General features: G+C 44.2%; 1 protein-coding gene across 3 annotated transcripts in view; it reads right to left on the bottom strand.

The window, feature by feature from the left end:
- Positions 1 to 17,583, bottom strand: part of POU2F3 (POU class 2 homeobox 3) — an 85,345-nt gene that overhangs the window by 24,656 nt on the left and 43,106 nt on the right. The window contains exon 1 of one of the 3 annotated variants that reach the window (XM_083714090.1): positions 7,904 to 8,171. The exons of the other annotated variants lie outside the window; for them this stretch is intronic. The gene's annotated coding sequence lies outside the window, so the exon portion shown is untranslated. Of the gene's footprint in view, positions 1 to 7,903; positions 8,172 to 17,583 lie in introns of those variants that run through there. 3 annotated transcript variants of the gene reach the window in all.

Here is a 17,583-nt window from a genome sequence, read left to right as displayed (position 1 = left end):
AGCATAGATGACATAAATTAGGCTATCCCTATCCAGATAGGGGGCAGATGAGCCACCAGCCGAAGCTGATGGAAGACACTCCATATCACCAATGCCACCTAAGTCTCAAGAAACAGCAAATGGTCCAGAAAGCCCAAAACTATGTACCCGCTCCTTCAGAGGTATTCTAACCCCATCAAGAACAGGGAACCACCCACTAGCAGTGCCTCAGCCTTATTTGGATTGAGCTTCCATTTGTTGACTCTTACCCAGTCCATTACTAAGACAAGAACATGGCCCAGCACATCCACCCCCACATTTGTAAAGGAGAAGTAGAGCTGTGTGTCATCAGCATATTGCTGGCAACATACCCCAAAACTTCAGATAACCCCACTCAATGGTTTCATGTAGATGTTAAACGGCACAAAGGTTAAAACTGAGCTCTGAGGAACCCCATGTTGAAGGCTCCGCAGGGCCGAAGAGCACTCCCCAAGCAGAAGGGTAGTTTGAGGACCCTGTGTGAGAGGCAGGTAAGGGGAGAGCTCAGTGGGTGAGAAGAGAAGGGTGAGTCCAGGTGAGAGCTGGGAGGGAACACCTTCCTCTGTAGGGGATGAAAGTTAACATATAGTGGAGAGAGAGAATTTTTCTTCTTCTGTCTCTTCTTTCTTTAGTTTCTTTTCTTTATCTCTTGTAGATGAGTTTGTTGTTTTTATTGTATTTTGACTATATGTATATATATATGTCAGGGAACTGCCATCGGAGCCAGAGGCGGAGGGAAGGCTCCAGAGCGATGCCGGAGAGGGTCCCAGCAGGGAGAGAGGCAGCCCATCTGCTGGGGAAGGAAATCAGCGTAACACCTGGGGTGAAGGGGGGCAGATGGGGGAATCGGAGAAAAGGCTCCAGGACTCTTCACCGGAGACCAGTGCGGAGAGCACGGGTACTCCGCTGCCCACATCCTCCCTGCGCAGAAGACTTCCGTGCAGGGAGAGTAGGAGGAGACTTGGCGTCAAAGAACTTCTTTGCTGGAAGAAGTTTAAGAAACGCCCACTGACGGATTCTGCCAGCGACTGAGACAGCCACGAGTGCAAGGCTGTCCAGAGAGAAAGGGTTCAACCAGGGAACCTAGCCAGGAGTGGCGGCAACTTACGCACGAGCAACCCCCTTAGAACCATTACAGCATATATTCATATTGTATTTTAAAACCTTTATTGGCATCACATACAACATCCAAAACAAATCAATACAGAATTACCATTTCCCCAGTGGCACAAAACATTTGCTAAAAGAAAGGAGGCAGAGCAGTCTATCATCACATCTCTTGGTCTCCAGGGAGATCAGACGTCTGCAGTGTATTTCGACGACAAAAAACCAAATAGAGATATTTAGCCACTAACTTGGTGAGCTCCTGATCATTCCCCAATAATAGAAAATGTACGACCTCTGACTCTGGTTTCCATATGGAGAAAGAGGAGCGCTCCCCTGGCATCACCCTCTGGAAATAACCATCGAAGTAGGACCAGAACCATCGCAAAGACATGCCACCCACACCTAACTCAGACAGCCACTCCAGAAGGATACCATGGTCAAGGGCATCAAAGGGCATCAAAAGGATACCATGGTCAAGGGCATCAAAAGACACTGAGAAAGTAGATAGTGAAAGAAAGAAAAAAGCAAGTTATGGCAAGGAAAGCTCACACCATAATAGGAACACAAGGACCTAAGAGGGGTCTTCTGGATCAGGCCAATGGCCCATCTTGTCCAGCATCCTTTTCTCACAGTGACCACCTTTTCCTTTTGCAGGAAACCCAAAAGCAGCACCTGTGCACAAGATCCCTCTCCCCCCCTGTGGCTTCCAGCATCTGGTACTGAGAAGCATTTCCCCCCTCCAAATGTGGAGGAAGATCACAGCCACCCTGACTAGCAACCATAGATAGACCTTCCCTCCATGATTTTGTCCAGTCTGCTATTAAAATCATCCAAGTTCGTGGTCATATGAGCTGTGTGAAGAATTACCGTATTTTCCCGTGTATAACACCCCCCGTGTATAAGATGCCCCCTATATTTGGGAACTCTAAATTAAGAAAATGGGGGGGGGATTGCCAGGAGTTAAGCTTTTTTTGGGGGGGGGGAGGATTGCCCAGACAAATGCAGACAATATCACGCGTTGCCGATGACAATCTCCTGCTTGTGGCAGCAAGCAATCGCCAGTTCCCACAATGCATTATTCGTGTATAAGACGACCCCCGATTTTAAACATAATTTTAAAATAAAAAATCCTCATCTTATACACAGGAAAATATGGTACTTTCTTTTGGTTGGATGGCCATCTGTCATGGATGCTTCAGTTGAGATTCTTGCATTGCAGGGGGTTGGACCAGGTGAACTTTGATGTCCCTTCCAACTCTAAGATTCTATCATTTTATCCGTCTTGAATTTCCCAACATTCAGCTTCATTGGATGTAAGCAAATTCAAGTGTTATGAGACAATATCGGCCAACTCAAAATGGAAATCAAGTAATAATCTGGCAAAATTGGATGAAAGAAAGTATTTTGACATTGAATCAATTAATTGATTAAAATTACAAATTTGTGGAATATAAGACTTTGCAAGTAAAGTATGGATTAACCAGTGAAACACAATGGCAATACATCCAATTGAAACATATGTTGGAAAGGCAGTTTGGCCCTGATGCTATAGCAGCATCGGAAACACCCATGCTGCTACAAGATTTAATCTCTGCAACAAAAACAAAAAAACCTCTACATTTGCACTATATAAAACCCTACTCAACAGGAAGAAATATGATTTAGAATATGATAGACAGAAATGGAATGAAGAGTTAGGGGTACAGAAAACAAATGATATATGGGAGTCAAGTATAAAATCAACAGAAATAGCCTCTATGGATCTAAGACTAAGACTTATTCAACAGAAAATAATATTCAGAGCCCATTGGACTCCAGCAAAACTATACCAGAAGAAAATAACAAGTGCAGACAACTGCTGGAGATGTGGGAGTAAAAATGCGAACTTAGTACATATGATGATTAACTGCCCAATGATAAGATAATTTTGGTACGAGGTGAGGATATTTATAGCAAGAGTAATAAAAAGAAATTGTTATTTAGGGGAATTGAATTTAATTCTAAATTATATTCCGGAAACGTGGGAGATTACAAGGGGTAAAAAAAATATGGATGTACCGTGCTATATTAGAAGCAAAAAATCCTGTTTTGATGAATTGGAAGAGCCGCAAAAAGATTCAATTGAGCACATGAATTGATAATATGGACAGATTAGCTGCATACGAACGAATTGCACGTCGACACAAATTAAGAATGGATAAATATGAAGAAATCTGGAAGGAATATTTAAGCGATAAGGCGGATAGTGGTGGGAAGTAGGGGGAGGAGAGAGTGGTGGGAAAATATTGTTAAAAAGGTGTTGTCATGGGTATATCAGTGTATTCAAATCTGAATTGTCAAATTGTGTTATTAGTGTTATTATGGTTTTTGTTGTATGTGTCTTTTGCAGTTGTTGTTTGTATTGAAAAAATGATTAAATAATTTTTTTAAAAAAGTGTTATGAGACAGGGGATTCCATCCTTTCTACCCACTTTCTCAATGGCATGGGTAATTTTATAAACTCCTATCATGTCACATGTTAGTTGCCTTTTCTCTAATTTTTAAAGCCTCAAATGCTGATACTTTTCCTCATGGGGGAATTGTTCCACCTGCTTGATGATTTCATTCTCTCCTTTCTGACACTTTCCCAACTCGGCAAGATCCTTTTTTTCTTTTTTAAGAAGAGGAGGCAACCAGATCTGTGCACGGTATTCCTAATGCCATGAGAAATCTGTTAGTATTCCAGGTGCTGTGCAAGACTCTTCATCACTCCCAAGTCAGATGGCATGGAATTGCAGACTTAATATTTGCAAGCCTGCAACCAGTCTATGGCAGTGATTTCCATACTTAGTTCCATGTTGATTCCCCCCACCCGCAACCTGCTCTAGCCTTAGGGCCCCCTTACCAGAAACGGCCTGGCAAGGGTACAAGGCTGACCCACTGTGCCAACTGGCAGAGGGACCCTGCACGTGAATGGGCTGGCACACACCATGACAAGCTTTTCAATCAATGTAGCTGACACAGAGAGAGCTCTGCTCCCAGAAGTGCATTTTGGGTGAGGAAGGATCTGTAACTTAGTTGGCCCTTTTGATAATGCGCCAAGAAACACCCAAGTGTTTGACTGCCAAAGCTAAGGCAAACTGAACTTGGTTGGCAGTGTTGGGCATAAAACAACAGTTACTATAAGTTACTTGAACATGGGGGGCGGGGGAGGCATGATTGGCAGAAAGGAAGCCTAATCATCCCTCACTGATTCTTTCTCTTTTAGTAAGTATTTGTTGGTAAAACGTTTCACCACCTCTCAGGCTTTATTTTCTTCCTGCCTCTTCTCCGATTTAGTTAGTTCAAGCCAGTGACAGCTGGAAGCTGGCATATACTCAGTCCCTCCAAATGCACTCATTTTCCAGGTTTACAGAAACTGTCCCGGTTTCTGATTTAATCCCGGAATGTCCCGCTTTCCCTTAAAGGTAAAGGGACCCCTGACCATTAGGTCCAGTTGTGACCAACTCTGGGGTTGTGGTGCTCATCTCGCTTTATTTGCCGAGGGAGCCGGTGTACAGCTTCCGGGTCATGTGGCCAGCATGACTAAGCCGCTTCTGGTGAACCAGAGCAGCGCACGGAAACACCGTTTACCTTCCCGCCGGAGTGGTACCTATTTATCTACTTGCACTTTGATGTGCTTTCGGACTGCTAGGTTGGCAGGAACAGGGACCAAGCAATGGGAGCTCACCCCGTTGTGGTGATTCGAACTGCGACCTTCTGATCAGCAAGTCCTAGGCTCTGTGGTTTAACCCACAGGACCCCCGCTTTCCCTTAGGACGTCCCTATTTTCATCAGAGAAATTTTGGAGGGTATCAAATTATGCAACCCTCAAGCCAAGGAGATAGGTAACTATACAACCTGAAGAAGGCATCCGAAGGCAGCCTTGTATAGGGAAGTTTTTAAATATTTAATGTTTTATTATGTTTTTCTGTATTTTGCAAGTTGCCCAGAGTGGCTGGGGCAACCCAGTTAGATGGGTGGGGTATAATTTTTCTTAAAAAATATTATTATTATTATTATTATGGAATAGGACTTCCCTATTTTCATTAGAGAAATGTTGGAGGGAATGTGTACCAGTGCCACACAAATGACACAGGGACATGCACCTGGAAGGGCCAAAAGCATCTGCTTTGCATGCAGAAGTTCCTGAGTTCGATACCCAGCGTCTCCAGGCAGGTCTGGAAAGGTCTCCTGCCTAAAACCCTGGAGAACTGCTGCCTGCCGGTGTGGACAACACTGAACGAGGCAAACTGGTATCAAGGCAGCATCAAGGTGATGAAGAAAAGGGAAAAGCCCAAAACATAAACAGGAGAGTTCCCAGTAGATTTTGAGCAGTAACTGGGATTTGTCAGGCTTTGGATGGAGGATTAGAGCAGGAGAGGAAAGAAACACCCCAAAAGGTATTTCTCAGAGGATTTGCACAACGAACATCAGAGCCCAGGCATCCTACCAGGTTGCCCTCAGTCTTTGATGATTATAGTGACTAATCATCGTTTACTCACCTGGCATGAGAACAGAGTGAAACTGGAACCGCAAAAGGTTTGCCCAAAGCAAAAAATTAAAAATTAAACACACACACACACACACACACACACACACACACACACACAACAGTACAGTTTCACTAGGCGCAGATCAGCACCCCAACCCCCCTGTTGGTTTTTGTCCACTTGTGATTGCTACAATTTTTTGGGGGGGAATTTTAAAAATGTGCCCTGAGTCCATCATTCCTTCCCACATTCACCACCTTTGTTTTTCAAAAAGCTTGGATCCCCCCCCCATAGAACAGTTAAGGCAAGAATAGCATATTTTGAGTGAACTGAACAAAGGGAAGGCAACAAGACGAACAAATGGATCAACTTGAAAGGTCCATCATCTAGTCAAACATTTGTTATCTTACTATTTCCTGAATTTTCACAGTTTTATGCAAGTCACGTTGTTAGTATTTTAGAGAAGGGAAACTTAAAACGTCCAAGAAATTAGCAATGTGGTGGTTTTAGAAAGAAGAATGAGGAAAAGGAAACGGTGGGTTTTACCAAAGGTCCGTCATTTAATCCATCATATTTTTTTTTTACAGCCATCAGTGGAAAATGCATGCTTATTATTTCTAATTGCCCCCAGCAGCTGGTCTTCAGAGGTAGATTTCATACGAACATGGAGGTTCCATTTAGTTGTCAGCTATTAATAAAATTATGCTCCCGAAAGTTGTCTAACACCCTTTTAAAAAGCCACCCAGGTTGTAAAAGGATTTTATTTTAGTTTGCATACACTCCCGACAAATCTGAATGAAATAAATCATGAAGGGTTTGGATTGCTTGGTGAGTTAATATATTTACATTAGGCACACTGCAAACACTGTTGGCTACAATCGGATTAAAACAAGATGCGTTCAATCTCTTGAGAATATTTTGGGCTCCTCTAATGCATGATTTCTCCAGGTAAACTGTTCCGATCTAGAGCCAAATTTGAAAGTAGTTTAGTTTCCATCTGAAAAGGCAGATTATAGTTTTAGAAACTTTCCCTGTGGTGTCAGGAAATATATTCAATTTAAGCTCTTGTCAAGTTATAAACTTTTGGCCAAAATGACTAGAAGGGAAAGAATGAAAGAGGCAGAAAGTAAGTAAGTAGGAATTAACAAATTGGAAGAGTGTAACAGAGAGCAAGATAATGATTGCTGTTAAAACATGATTAAAATGATCCCTCTGGTTACATGAACAAAATATTTGGCTGGGAAATAAATTAGCATTTTCCCACTTGTTGTCCTATTTCCTTTTACTTCTCCGTTTCTGTTTTATCAACGCTTTCTTTCCATGCTGCCATTAATCAAGGACAATCTACCACCACCCTGCAGCCTGTGCATCTGTCTTACTAAGGAAGGAGCCAGTTTGTCCAAGGTCATAGTAACTGTAAAACCAGAAACTTCAAATGCATCTACAATTCTGTCCTTGAAACATTTGACAGGCTTCAGTTAATTGACACACAAAGAAAAGAAGCAACATTGCCCTATTCTCTGTAAAGTCAGTTCAGAGCCACAAAGGAACCTTGAGGATGAAAACCATGGAAGGTGCCTCTAAATATCACCTTTTACTGTACCTGAAAAACAATACATATGTAACTTTGCTTTCCCATCTTGTATTGTTTTAAATCTTTGATAGCCACCTTGGAACAGGTGGGAATGTCAGGCTTCGTAGAAGCAGAAGAGACTTTTGCTTGTACAAGACAGGCATCTAGTTTTTGCTGATTCCCACCTAGGCATGAAAGGCTCTGTCAGTTTTGCTACCCTCACCTTCTCATTTTCAATTTAGTTCTCTGCATATTGCAGAAATTTGTGATTATCTTTTTAAAGGGAGAAATTCACTAGCTTATTAGTGCAATTTCCTCCTCATTAATACATTTTTTATTGTCAAAAGAAGATACATAAATTTATTTAAAAAGCATCTTAATGCCCAAGGGTAAAAGATTATAAAAGGGGAAAGTGCACCAAGTCACCTCTCTTTTTTACAGTGGATGTGAGAGTCTTCAGAGAGAACTACACCACCAGCCCACAAGACTGAGAATATTTCCCCCTTATTCTGCAGTCAAAGCAAGGGTGCCATTGCAACCCCTTCTGCCCAGTGCTCTGTTGTTGTGCATTTCAAAGGATAAGTCATGATCCTTTGTCTACCACCCTCTTTCCCTAGTCACCAACAATCTGGACCATGTTTCAAATGACAATTAGGATCCCCCAGCAGACTAAGGAAAAGCAAAAAGGTTATACCTTTCACCCCTTTGTCCCTTCTGAGCTCGAAACCAAACTCAGAAAAGCATGGCAGGCCCTCCTTCGTAGCCACCGCTCCTGAAGATCCGAAAGAACACCCAAGGCTTCATGTGTTCTTGTCTAAAGCCAACTCTCCAGGGCAAATCCAAAACAGTCACCAGGTGTAGGGAGAAGTATGTCAGCTACTGGAATGATACCCTGGGTTGCCCATGAGCAGGACGGTCCCAGTCGGCACCGGGTGCAGGAGAAACACAAGTTTATTTCCAAACTGAGATCAATTTTTTAGCGGCTGCCAAAACAGAAGTGTTTGGAAGCGGTCCAAGCCAAAAGGGGTGTGTCCCCTGCAACCTAGCTACGAACATCATGAGAACATGAGGTAGGGTTGGTATTGCAAGCTGGTTGCCAGTTTGGGCTGTTTCATTTCTTTTCAGCTTAGCATCGCCCTCCCTTGTTCTCATACTTTTTGTGATAAACTGGCAGGCTTAAAATAGCAAACCAGAGCCCGCCAACCTGAGAAACAGATCCTGTCAGTTTCAGCTTCTCATTTCCCCAACAACTGATTTCAGATCTCCGCATTCCTGCAGCATTCCGAAGTTTTTTATTTTATCGCCGTGAAAAGTTCTCTGAATTTTGGTGCTAAAAACACTTTTCGACATGCAGTTTTGTAGTACAGTGGTACCTCGGGTTAAGTACTTAATTCGTTCCAGAGGTCCGTTCTAAACCTGAAACTGTTCTTAACCTGAAACACCACTTTAGCTAATGAGGCCTCCCACTGCCGCTGGGCCACCGGAGCACGATTTCTGTTCTCACCCTGAAGCAAAGTTCTTAATCCGAGGTACTATTTCTGGGTTACGGAGTCTGTAACCTGAAGCGTATGTAACCTGAAGCATATGTAACCTGAGGTACCACTGTACCATGTCATCGTTTCTCCTACTAGAATGCATTTTCCATATGCGATTTCCACCAACATATGCAACACTTTTTATGCATCCTTTCCCCTAATGTGCATTTTTTTCATACACATTGGTTGGAGAACTGCATTGCAAAATTCGGACAAGTATGAATTTTGGAGGATAGCCGTGTTTCAGTTTGCATACACATTTGAGAATTAGGTAATTTCTTTTTAAAATGCAAACATGATTGAAAACACCACCACCCATTCCTAGTTGCTGCTGGTTTCTAGAGGTTTTCTCCTGCCTTCCTTCCAAGTCTTGCTGATCGCTGCCAGTTATTATCAATGAGAAATGCAACCAAACCACAAAAGGCTGGATCCAGAGCTGATCTTCCCACACCTTCTCAATATTCAAGTTGCCTATGCAGATCTAGAAGAAAATTCATATGCAGATTACGGAGACAAAGCTCCAGATCTTGTTAAGCTTCCTGGGGCTTTGTCTGACTTAACACCAAAGTCAAATAAACCAAGGTGAACAGGAACAGGAGAAGGTACTTTTTCCTACAATGCCAATCTCACGCGCCAGTATTTTCTGCAAGAGGATATGTCTATTTTCTTCAAGAGGATAAGTCTGTTGCTAACAGGGGCACTGCTTCCTGCCCTGGAAAAGGCTCTTTTGCCTTTAACATCTGAATGTATTCAATGCAGTGCTAAGTGTGAGAATTTACACTTGCAGGAGGGAACAAGCCCCCCATCACCTCTTCCTGCTCTGCACCCCCAACACTCATGGGGATATTTGGAAAGGGGCAGTGAGACACATGTACAGAGGAAAGATCCACTGTGCAAGTTACAGAATTGTGGTTTTAAGAATATCTGCTTGGTGTGTAGCAGAACTTTGGCTCATGTTTTTAAATTGAACCATCTCAGAGGGGTTGGTTTTAGGTGAACTAAGCCAGAAGCATTTACAGGAGTTTGTTACCCGCATAGGAAAGCAAAATTTGCACTTTGTAAGCTCATCGCTCGAGTTGTGCTTATTAACCGCAGAAAATATTATGAAAATTTGGGTTGCTATTAAGCTAATTGCCTCTCTTTTCATTTCCCTTTCCATAAAAAACTTTTACTGTTGCTTGATGTTGGCTAATCTGTTTGGGAATCTTTGACTCGGGTGTTAATTGTTGTTAATTTTTTCCCTTTCTTGTTTCATTGCATTGGATAACCCCTCATCTTAGATTCTGTAAACCGATAGGATGTATTTCGCTGGTTACCTTGGGCTAAGATGTTTCTTAAAAAGAAGCTCTCAGAAATGAGAAAGGATGAAGCAGTCAGATATTTTCAAATTTCAGAATCCAACCCCACCCACCCACTTGCAATCTTGCCAGAGGCTGGCATTACTATGTAATGAGGTGCATTCAAGTTTACCTCTGTTCATCTGCTAAGCTGCCTACTGCCTATACATTCTGGTAGGCCATAGGTTTTCAACATTTTTGAGTCCCTGGCTCCTTAACCAACTGCATTCTTTCTGTGGCACCCCTGTGTGGCTCAGGAGCCCAGTGATTTCACCCCTTGTCCGCAGAGCTGGCAGCCTCTCACCCTTTTTCGAACACCCTCCCTTGTGGAGTGCTCCCTCAGCCTCCTCTCCTTGGGAGTCCTCCAGGCATCCACCGCTGCTACCCCAGTCTCTGAGCTGCGCCCCCCTGCCCCAGAGAGAGGTGCCTCCTCACACTGCCCCACAGGGGCCATGGGAAGAGGATGCCCCCAGCCTTAGTGGCCCAACAGAGACTGGCCAAAGGTGAATGTGAGGCCAGCACCTTACCTTGGGAAGAACAGTGGCAGCAGTGGCAGTGCTGCCAGGCCTGCATAGTGGAAAGACTCCCCTTCAGCACTGGGCTCTCTGCTCCCAGGCAAGCTTTGCACACAACAAGCACAAGAAAAGCTAGTGCAGCACCTGCCTGGCTGGCCTCCTACTTGCCTGTCCATTCCCAACAGCAAGGGTTGGTGGACAGAGGCCAGTGTTGCCCACGGCACCCCTCACCACCATTCAAGGCATCCCAGGGTGCCATGGTACACTGGTTGAAAACCCCTGTGGGTTTACTTTACTGTGATTCCCTTTTCTGTCATTTTTGCTTTTTAAGTAGACACCTCCATTCAGTCTGGAGAACATTGTCAGGACTGGAGTCCTCAGTGCTGATGGATGGTTGCAAATCAATATGCAAATCAACTTTAAAATGATAACTTTGTAAAAAAGAATATTCCCAGCCTTTGTAGTCAATAGATTCACCCCCCACTGACAAACTGGAGATCTCTAAATCATTTAAAAGGAAGTAATATGTGCAGGTGCAGGAAGCAAACTTTTTCCAAAGCCAGATGGGTTTTAACAAGTTGGTCTTACTGAGTGGCAGATCAGAAACACAGAGTACAGCTGTGCGAGAGATTCCAGGGGTTACAGGATTCGTGTTTTCCTTTGGAAATGAAGCAAAGCAGAGACTGTGGTGTCTTTATGATATATGGTTTATTTACACACAAATGCAGCCTTAACTCTGGAGGAGTTCCAAGCATTGTACTGAAAGGGGGTTCTGTCTCTCTCATGGCTGCAATGGTTGGATGCAACACTGGCAGCCCCCATGGTGCTCTGGTCCTCCTTTTTCCATCCTGCAAACAATTTGCCAAATGCAACCAACTCTCCTTCAACTTGCATCACCACCCACTCCAGTTCTGCCCCCCCCCTGCAATTCTATATTTTGTCTCCCGCTAGCTATCTCTCAGCTCAGGACAGGGCTCTTTGCCTTGTTGGGGGCTTCCATCCTGTCTTTGTTTGCTTAAAGGACACGGCCATTCAGGCTGGCTTGGACATGGGAAGACCAGTACCATAGTGTCTGGCATCCAGAAATTAGAAGGGGGAATCCAGGCACCCAACAAATTCTATAACCCAGCAGGTGACACGGCCTTTGTGGGAAATGAACGGGCAAGAGCAGATCACATGTTTGGTTGCTCTGCAGAAGCCTAATCCAGTTTCTGGGGTCACCTTGGCACATGATCGATGGGTATCTCGTTTCAAGGCTGATGAGAAAAAAAACCCAAACTAAACAAAAACAAAACAAAACAAAACTTGAACAACAAATGGTGGGTGATGGAAAATGATCAAAGCTCACTTGCATAACCCGTTTGGAGGTGTTTCATAAACATTTCACAAGACAGGAGAGTGATGAAGAAGGAACATCTCCCAACCTGCCTGTAATTACTCGCTCCAGCTTTTCCCTTACCTATAAGGGCAAAGGAAGGGATAGGAGGACGATTACGTCTAATAATGATCACGAGAAGAAGAAAAAAACAACCCTCTGTTTTGTAACTGATCTATAAACTTTTGGCACAAAGCTGCTTCATGAAGACATCCTGCAGACACAGCAGTGCTGATGCTGAGCCCCACAGGAACCAGATGAATGAATAACAGCACATCAGCAGGGCTCCGGTGGGAGGGACAGAGATGCGGGCGGAGATAGTCAGGTGCCTCTGGCCCTGTCAAATCAACTCGAATGTCTCACTTACAAGTCTTTCTCATAAACAGGAGGCCAGCTCCTCTTGCTTAATGTCTTGAGGACTGATGAAATTCTCCCAAAAAGTTCTTGGAAATGGCAACGGCTATTTTGCGGCCTCCCTCCACCCCGCAGCCTTAGGCTGTTTGCTGGAGAGCTCCCACACTCCATTTGTGGGATCTGGGCCACATGGCACACTCAGCATCCCCTGCTTGCTACTTCAGAGGCTGGATGCCTCTGAATATTGGTTGCTGGGCATCACAAGTGGGGAGAGGGCTGTTGGGTTCACCTCTTGCTTGTGGGCTTCCCAGGAGAGGTCTTTTGTTAGCCACTTTGAGAGCAGGATGCTGGATTAGATTTCCCCTAATATACATATTTTTGGTCAGGTAAAGGTAAAGGGACCCCTGATCATTAGGTCCAGTCGTGACCGACTCTGGGGTTGCGGCACTCATCTCGCTTTACTGGCCGAGGGAGCCGGCGTACAGTTTCTGGGTCATGTGGCCAGCATGACTAAGCTGCTTCTGGCGAACTGGAGCAGTGCATGGAAACGCAGTTTACCTTCCCGCCAGAGCGCTACCTATTTATCTACTTGCACTCTGATGTGCTTTCGAACTGCTAAGTCGGCAGGAGCAGGGACTGAGCAATGGGAGCTCACCCCGTCGCAGGGATTCGAACAGCTGACCTTCTGATCAGCAAGTCCTACGCTCTGTGGATTAACCCACAGCACCACCTGCGTCCCTTTTGGTCAGGTATTTCCCCTTAATAGCATTCGTTTTATATGTTCTTTTCATGATTTACAGTGGTACCTCTGGATACTAACGGGATCCGTTCTGGAGCCCCATTTGCATCCAGAAGCAAACGCAACCCGCACCTGCGCCTGCGCGGGTCGCAATTCGCTGCTTCCGTGCATGCATGTGACGTCATTTTGACCGTCTGCGCATGCGCGAGCAGCGAAACCCGGAAGTAACGCGCTCAGTTACTTCCGGATCGCCATGGAGGCAACCCAAAAGCGCTCAACCTGAAGCAACTTCAAGCCAAGGTATGACTGTATATGCAATTTTGTGCACATTTTACCCTAGTATATGCATTTTGGTACACATTACTAGGGCTGATCCAGCAGCCAGGTGCTTCTTATTCCAATTCTCATTCAAAATGCCAAGATAAACCAGAGAAGAAGATGAGCTTCTGATCAGCTTGCACACTCCAGAAATTCATGCACCACAAGCAGAAAGCAAACACTCTTGGGGAAAGGGGTTTGTTGACAGAGGGGAGGAAATATATATTGAGATGACTCATGCTAGCCAGCCAAATCACATGCCATAAAAAAATTATCCCACTTCTGGGTCAATGGGAAATTCAGTCTTACGCCCACATATGGGAACTGACCAGGCAGAGCAAGTGCGCAATAATATTAGCATCCAGCAAATATCTGATATGCTTGTTCAGCTGCAGATTAATAACAAAGAACTAGATAAGGCTGATTTGGCAACTGGTAGGCCCTCAAACTATCCTTTCCCAGGGCTAAGGATGTGTGACTCGGTAAATTTCGGTTTCTCTGAATTTTTCACTGTCATATGGTACACCTCTAGCAGCAAAACCAAGCTGATGTCATCTGTCCCACCAGAAATATAGAACATGTACTTTCTGTATCAGTCTCTATAGCCATAGCAGGTGCTGTAAGTCTCCAACAGTTTGACTTATCCCTGAAGACACACTCTTCCATTGTCTCCCAAGACAGACGAATGCCAACATCAGTCTAAAGTTCAGTTATCCAAATTTCTACATCAGTTTTCTTTAAACAAACAAACAAACAAACAAACAAACAAACAAACAAACAAACAAACTACAACCGTTTGTCTTGAAAACCCACCAGTATTTTAGTGCAAATTGCTCCAAATATACATATGCTTTTATGCAATTTTCCCTAATAGACAAATTTTATTTTTTTTGGTAAGGCATTACCCCCCTAATATAATTCCGATGACTTATATGGATTTTTTCTGCACACTTTACCTTACTATATGCATTTTTGTACATAACGCTAGGCTGGAGAACAGCAATGCAAAACTCAGAGAAGTATAAGTTTTGAAGGATGGCTGTGTTTCCTTTTGCAAAGTGTGGATGGGGAAATTTCCCTTTAAATTTGAATCAAACCTCTCCTGATTTTTTCCACTTGATTTATTTCTTACTATTTCTGTTAGTTTCATCTTTATAAATTATATGAAGAAGGTAGGTTCCCCAAATTACGATTGGCTTAGTCCAGATTAAAAACTCCACAGGTAAACAAATTGTCTCTCCACAAAGTTTAAAATGGCTACAGACAACCAAAGATATGAGATTATAGGAACTGTATAGTAGTTGAAGGAAGTCAATCTTTTTTCTTCTCTCTCGATATTTTTATTTTCTCTCTCTCCCCCCTTTTATTTTTTGCATTTTTATTTTTATTATTCATTTTTTGGTACATGTTTGTTAAGGTAATTTGTATTATTTCATAGAATCATAGAGTTGGAAGAGACCACAAGGGCCACTGAGTCCAACCCCCTGCCAAGCAGGAAACACCATCAGAGCACTCCTGACATATGGTTCTCAAGCCTCTGCTTAAAGACCTCCAAAGAAGGAGACTCCACCACACTCCTTGGCAGCAAATTCCACTGTCGAACAGCTCTTACTGTCAGGAAGTTCTTCCTAATGTTTAGGTGGAACCGTATATTGGAATAACCGTATTCCTTTTTGTATGTATGTAATATCAATATTGCAAATAAAATTTCAAAATACAAAAAACCAAATTTGAATCAAATCATCTCTTCTGTCCCTAGCCTGCACTCTGTGCAACAGCCTAAATAAATCTAGATCCTTCATGTTCACAGCACGGATTGGAATCTACAACACAATTCAAACATGCACACAACATTGCCTCTTTGGGATAAAATTTATCCTGCTTTTCTGGGGGGTGGGAAGAAACATGGAACCCAGCCTGCTCCCATCAGTTATTCATGGGTTTCTGCAAACATCATTTCTATCTTGCCATGATGTCTACATTCTACCTCCACTGTCATGCCTCCTGCATCGTGCCTCTGAATGGCAGTCACCGGGAATGGCAGGTGAGCAGAGTGATGTTGGGCTCATGTGCAACTTGCAGGTTCCCCCAGGCATCTATCTGGTCAGCCACTGTGAGAATGGAATACAGTGGTACCTTGGGTTACAGATGCTTCAAGTTACAGATGCTTCAGGTTACAGACTCCGCTAACCCAGAAATAGTACCTCAGGTTTGCTTCAGGATGAGAACAGAAATCGCTCGGCAGCAGCTGGAGGCCCCATTAGCTAAAGTGGTGCTTCAGGTTAAGAACAGTTTCAGGTTAAGAACGGACCTCCAGAATGAATTCAGTTCTTAACCCGAGGTACCACTGTACTGGGCCACTGTCCTGATCTAGGAGGCTCATCTTATGCAGCTGCTCAGAGAACGGAAGGGCAATTTGGCACGACTTAAGAGATGCAATGTCCAAGCCACTTGATCAAAGTCACGCTGGGGAACTCTGGCAAGGTGGGGAGTGCAGATTCTTATGTGGACACATAACCTTCCCACCTTTTGTGCCCCCCGAACCCCAGAAAAGCCATCCTATGTAGAGATGTAATACAATGACCATTGCTCGCCAATAATAATAGCTTTTCAAGTACCATCCCTGCATGTATTGACATGCACAACCGACCAGATGGTAAAATAAAAACAAAAACAAAAACAAAAAGATCAGGAGTAAGAAAGGCCAGCAGCGTAGCCACCCGTGGGGGTGGGGGCAAGTCGCCCAAGGGGGCAGGGGTGAGCCACCCCCCATGCTGCTTTTTCTGGCAATACTGGGCCCACTTAAGGGTGGCCCACTGATGATGGCACCCACCCTGCAATCCATACACCAACCTGTGGTTCGACAGCCCTCTGGAAGCTGCCGGCCAGTGTAGACCGCCCCCTAACTATGTTACTGAGAAAGGCAACTTGTTTCTCCCATAGCCCAACAACCGTTAAAAACTGAGGCTGAGGTGAAATGACCCAGTTTGCCTCACCCAGTTTTGGTGATAATTCAGAGGACCTGCAGAGCAGTCTGAAAATGATGTTCTACTCAGAATAAGCCCATGAAATACTGCCCTCACTCTGAGTTGGCTTTGTGTTGTTGTCACACAGCCAATATGAACTGGCTATGTAGTACAGTGACACCATCAAACTGGATTTAGATTAGTTAGATAATGTAGCCAGCAGGACTTTGTGGCCCTTTTCTTTTTTAGCTGACACCTGCCAAGAAAGCATAGTCATCATGGCTAGTAGCCTTTGATACCTTTCTCCTTGAATCTGCAGGTGGGCAAGAGCATCTACCATACCCAGCTTCCCTAAGCAGGTAAGAAGTTATGATCCCCTCACTTCCCCTGGACCTGGGAACATCCCCTTTAGGTAAGGTTTCTAACTTAATTTGCAACCAATTATGCATTTGCTCATTTTTTTAGACATTGAGGTGTGTTTTTTTAATGTGAATAAACTGGGCACCACAGTTTGAGAAGGATATTGACAAGCTAGAATGTGCGCAGAAGGGGGGCAACCAAGATTATTGAGGGTCTAGAAACCAAGCCTTATGAGGAATGGTTGAGGGAGTTGGGTCTGTTTCCCCTGGAGAAGAGAAGACTGAGAGGTGATACGATGGCCATCTTCAAATATCTCAAGGGTTGTCACATGGAAGGTGGAGCAAGTTTGTTTTCTATTGCTCGAGAGGATAGAACCTGAACCAAGGGATTCAAATGCCAAGAAAGGAGATTCTGACTAAACACCTGGAAGAAATTTCTGACAGTAAGAGCTGCCAGACAGTGGAATGGACCACCCTGCAAGGTGGTGGAGTCTCCTTCATTGGAGGTTTGCAAGCAGAGTTTGGATGGCGACCTGTCAGGGGTTCCTTAGCTGTGATTCTTGCATTGCATGAGCCTTGGGGTACCTTACAACTCTATGATTCCTTGACATGCTGGATGTGTCATGTTTAAGGACACCACTGGGACCTGCCTCTTGTGCCATCACCAGGGGCCATCACTAGGTCTCAGGTGTGGGCTCTGAAATTTCAGGGTCTTGGATGTTCTTGAGCTGGCAACCCTATTGTGTGATACAGGTGGGATGCATGTCCTTTCCAATGGCTTCCCATTGGAGCATCCAGTTGTCAGAACAGGACACTGGGGCAGATGGGCTTCTGGCCTGCTCCATCTGTGCTCTTATGAGCAAACAGTAATGGAAG

This window comes from Podarcis gaigeae, assembly GCF_964106915.1.
Source record: "Podarcis gaigeae genome assembly, chromosome: 15".
Taxonomy (NCBI): Eukaryota; Metazoa; Chordata; class Lepidosauria; order Squamata; family Lacertidae; genus Podarcis; species Podarcis gaigeae.
Note: the sequence above shows the minus strand (reverse complement) of the source record. Positions and strands in the feature narration are given on the sequence as shown.